Raw genomic sequence first — 5,475 nt, 5'->3', positions numbered from 1 at the left:
TAAATAGATGCAGGGAAGGGGTCAGTTGTGAAAGTATCCCATTTCCAAACTTCCTCATACAATGACATTCCACTTTGGACACATGGTTGCAACAGCAACAAGCATCTGAGCTACTGGCAGAATAATTAACAAAGCAACAGTGCACAGTCTGATTAAAGAGTAGATAAAGGTTTATTTAGGAATTTATATACTTGATAAGGAAGAGGAGAGACACAGAGAGGTTCTAGCTGAGAGAGGATAAGTTTGCATGTTGCACTTCCAAGAAGACGGGGAAAACTCCCGAAAGAATAGCAATCTGGAGACAGACAAGGAATGAGACTTAACAGCAGAGAACAGGTGCTGTCCCCAGACACAATCCTAAATGTCTTCTTCCTGCCCCTTCAGGGTCTTCTTTTCTTCTTTGTACACCAGGCATTGCCTTTCCCACCACTTCCAAGAACCTCTGGGCGTGAAACCCTAATTACAGCCTTTTTATTATCTCATGAAGAAATCTCACCATCTTCCAGGAACCAGAAAGGGATGGAGTTTACCTTGTAAAATTGTGGGCCTTTGTATATGCTAACCTTGGACACCAGTGGTTCAGAATAATTTCACCTGTGGGTGTATTTGAATATTGGAAGGTAGGGATTGGCACAAACTGGAAAAAGGTGGTTGGTTTGGGGTGTGCTCTCACCCTGTTTGCAAACCATGGACCATCAACAACTTATAGCTGCCTCACTAACTGAACTAGGTTCATAAGACAGCAGAACAGCTCCCTGGCATGCTAGAAACACCACATTTGCAGCTGAGTCTCCTCTATCTGTCTTCCTAGTTTGGTGAGGATTAGATTAACAGGGCCTACCTTGTGCCTCCTCAAAGAAGGGACCCCCAGGTAGAAAGGATTTTCTTTGGAGCACCTTCTTTCTGTAGAAAGGACTTTCTTAGGAGCACCTTCCATGGGGGGCGGTAACTTGAACCTCGTTAATTCAAGTCTCACCAAATTTGGGCAGCATGAGTAGGAGAGATATCTGGAGGCAACCTATGGCTTTGATGTTTCTAGCTTGTTCAGGATCCATTCTATATACTATTGAATCTTCTTTACCTGGATCTGTCAAAATTACAGTCATTTTGATAGACGCAGGTTCCGGAGCATATACGACAGATCCTGTGTAAGCTACAGACATCAAAGGGACCTCCCCCGGATATTCCTCTACATGTCCTCCAAGTTGTTGCTTTGAAGTCATGTAAATGTTTTGATTGAGTGGAAACAGTATTTCTGGAAATGTGTTTGATCACCAACCAGAAGCAGATGCAAATGTTTCCTAAAGGGGAAGGATCTCATTGGCTGAAGTGTATCATCTGATGCTATAGGTAAAATCCTATAAATGGGAATGGGGTTTAGATCTCCATCTCTTCCTTTTATTTCTCTTTGGCTTTCCCTTTGCTCAAGCTATGATTTCTGCTATATAATTCTGGTATAATTTGAACTATTCTGCTTCTCCCTATCATTGGATTGCAGGCAAAAGGTTTGCCATCTGTACTGTAGGTGCTTTATGTATTATAAATTATCATCATCAATAATAATAAATGTATATTCTACCCCACACACATCTCAGGGCAGCTAGCAACATCATTAAAATACAATATATTTTGGGAATAAAGCATCCTTATATTACATCTGGTTTAGTTACTGGAGAGCCAGCTTGGTGTAGTGGTTAGGAGTGCGGACCTCTAATCTGGTGAGCTGGGTTTGATTCCACACTCCCCTACATTCAGCCAGCTGGGTGACCTTGGGTTCACCACAGCACTGATAAAGCTGTTTTGACTGAGCGGTAATATCAGGGCTCTTTCAGCCTCACCCACCTCACAGGGTGTCTGTTGTGGAGAGAGCAAAGGGAAGGCAATTGTAAGCCGCTTTGAGCCTCCTTCGGGTAGAGAAAAGCGGCATATAAGAACCATCTCTTATACTGTGTGAGAATCACCTTGTAACTCATGGGAAGGGGGTTTATGCAACTTTGCCAAGTTTTGGAAGAGATTGTTTAGTATTCCAGGATTTGGGGCTAGGAACAATATGCTTGTTTCAGTCCTGACATGGTTTCTCTGTCCAGTGTTAAGAAAAAGAAAGATTCTTGGGGTAGAGCTTGTACAAGCCTGATAGGTTGGACAACAGATATGGAGGTGGGGAAGTCCTGTCCCTTTAACAGACTTAACATCTTACAATGAGCAGCTGAAGCTTTGTGTGACATAGAGGGAAATATCCCATAAATAACTTCCTATTAAGTAAAAGGGACAGGGCATTTTCCCCCAAGGCCTATGGCAATCCTAGTTAGGATTCAAAACTGTGTTGTGAAAGCTCCGTGGATGAGCAAGGTAGAAAGCAATTAGCCCAGTGATTTAATTTCAAAATTGGGAGATTCTTGAGTTGTACCTGTCTTCCTCCAACCTAGAAATGAACCTAATATCAGTAGGTGAATGTGTGTGTAGCCCTGACCTGGGTGGTCCAGGCTAGCCCAATCAAAAGCTAAGCAGGTCAGGACTTGGGTGGGGAAATTACAAAGGAAATCAGGGTGGCTACACAGAGGCAGGCATTGTTAACCCTGCTTGAATGCCCTGCAGAGTTGTCATAAATTGGCCATGATTTGAGGGTTCTTTCCGCTTCCAGATGTGTGTGGCTAACTGTGTGTTAAGGAGAAGGCACTCTGTGAGTGCACAGAGTGTTCATACAGAGAACTCACCACAGATTATCTGCTTGCTTTTTTGTAGTGAAAGGTGAAAGGGCTTTACAAAATTGCCCCTCCCTTCTCCTTCTGTGGTAACATTCTGGCCCTGACTGATAGACCTCTTCGGTCCTTTAACCCAGGGGTAGTCAACCTGTGGTCCTGCAGATGCCCATGGACTTCAATTCCCATGAGCCCCTGCCAGCGTTTGCTGGCAGGGGCTCATGGGAATTGTAGTCCATGGGCATCTGCAGGACCACAGGTTGACTACCCCTGCTTTAACCCTAATCTCAGAGGTTGGGGGAGGGGGAGAAAGCAGAGGAGCCTGACAGCAGTGATTCATTAGTAAGGAGCTTCAGGTTGGAAAACTCCCAGAGATTTGGGGGTAGAGTTTAGAAGGTGGGGTCACGTGTGAGAAGGACCAAGGCTTCAGTGGGGTGTCATGCCACGGAGTCTCTCTGAAGCAGGCATTTTCTCCAGGGGAATGGATCTCTGTAGTCTGGACATCAGTTGTCATTTTGGAAGATCTGCATGAAGGCTGGCAACCCCATTTCTGAGTAAGAGGCACGGTGTAGATGCTCAGAAGCATACCTCCATTCACTCAGAGCAGAAGGTCAGCTATGCGTTGGAGCAGGACAGCAAAAGAAACAGGCTGGAATTCTGGAGCTCCACACTCCCTTCTTGTGACATGCTTTTAAAACTCAGTTTATGCCTAGTTTGACTTAGAGGGTGAAGCCAGGGAGCCCATGTCCTCAGACCTGTTGTCAGCTCCAGGAGAATTACAACAGATTGTATGTTATGTACACCTATGTGCTTAGGGTTCGCAGAAAGAGAGCTGCATGTCAGGGGAGAATAGAGTAGCCAACTCAACCCTCCCTCTGAGGCAGCAGCCAGCCACTTTGCAAGGCTTTTCCATAGATGGTGTATAGCCGCTTTAAAAAGTGATGGAATTAATAATAATGACATTTTTCCTCCACAGAAGTGCCTGAAATAAGTCTTCCCTCGAACAGCGTTCTGAGTCTTTGATGTGTCAGCACCATCTACTGGCTCTCAGGAGAAACAGCAAGCAATATCTCATCGGAGCAAGAGTCAAGGAGGTATTTAGTTAGTTAATTATGCCCCTCTTTTCTCCCAGATGGAGAGAGTGTTCTCCCTCACTCACCATTTAATTCTATATTGTGATGTAAAGTTATAAGATGTCTGTATTTTGTTCTTTGTCTTATCTTTTTCTAAGCTGTTCTATCCTATATTCAAATTTAAAAAAATCATTGAAATGAAGCTCAGCAGTGGAAAAGCACAGGAAAAAATTCATCACCAGCTCGCCTGCTATAATGCCTTTTAAAACCAGGATCCTTTCTGTTGTCTATCTGCAGCTCATCAAAGACTACCCCTCAAATGAAGGCTCTCCAAGAATTTCACCCCAGTTAGATGAAGGGGGGGGGGGTAGGATCCAGAAATGGGTTGCACTTTTTGTTGTTTTAACATAACACAACACAGACACATGCAAACAAAACTTTGGATAACTTTTTCTTATTTCTAGAAATTCAGAAAGGAGGATCCCTTGAGTGAGAGTTACAAGTCCTAAGCATAATCCTCAGAAAAGTTAGTTTGAAATGGTCACACTGAAACCAACACGAATGAACATAATAACGACCCCCCAAACAATCCAATCAAAAATATTTTATGAACAAACCAAACTCTGTGCATATTCATAATGCCGTCTTTCCCCCATTCTCATACCTTTCTTAACAAACCAAACTACATCCTACTTAGTAATTTTTTAAACAAAAAGAGTTCTAAGCCTTCTTCCCATTACAGGATGTGGATGCCAGTAATATGGTTAATCAATAATCATTTTGGAGGGTGGCCATGTTGGTCTGCCATAGAATAGCTACATTCCCATCCACATGCCCCTTAGTTTTTTGGGGGTAGGAACTTTCAAGTTCCTTTCATTAGATAAATGTGTACATTAACACATTTCCTAAATGGGGCTGGCCTCTGTTCCTCTTGCACTGGTTCTGCAGAAATCAGGAGGGGGGGGGGGATCAAGAGTCCGACAGTGTGCCTGCCCTCCACGGATCAGAACCCACCGGCTCTGGATCAGGTACAACATGCTTCCTTTAACAATCAACAAGCCATTTCTTTCTGTATAAACATTCATTATTTATAACCACCAAATGAAATCAGATATAGCCCCATATGCAAAAAGGTGTTGTCAAACTTGCCACGTTCTTGCAAATTGGATTTGACTTGCAACAGGGCCCTTTGAAAAGGAGAAGTTGTAGATGTGGATAACATTAAATCCCCTTGTGGGTCTTTTGATTGTGAATGTAGCATGTGGATGGCAGCCTCCAGGTGGAATTGCAGCTCATCTCCAGACTACAGAGGTGAGTTCTTCGGGAGAAACTGGATGCTTTGGAGGGTAGACTCTATGGGATTGCTCCCCACTGTGGCATTGTTCTCAGGCTCTATCCACAAATCTCCAAGACTTTCACAGCCTGGATCTGGTACCTCTACCCCCCATCCCACACAGGTGGGCAGAGAGGACCTAGCAACTTTAAGCAAAGTAAGAGAGGAAGGGGGGCTTGCCTGGGGCTGACTTCCTCCTCACCAACATGTTCAGGGACTGTACTCCTTCAGATGATGTTCTCATTCTGCTTGCAATTAATTTATCTGCAGAGGATGTGGCCCTTTCAGGAAATGTCCAGTGAGTTAGGATGGCCCTGAAGAAAATTCAGATCTTTCCCCCTCCTTTGTGTCTCTTCTTTTTCTCAGCTAA

The sequence above is a fragment of the Paroedura picta genome, chromosome 4, assembly GCF_049243985.1.
Source record: "Paroedura picta isolate Pp20150507F chromosome 4, Ppicta_v3.0, whole genome shotgun sequence".
In the NCBI taxonomy this organism is placed as follows: Eukaryota; Metazoa; Chordata; class Lepidosauria; order Squamata; family Gekkonidae; genus Paroedura; species Paroedura picta.
The sequence above is the reverse complement of the archived record's forward strand: the minus strand, read 5'-3'. Positions refer to the sequence as shown.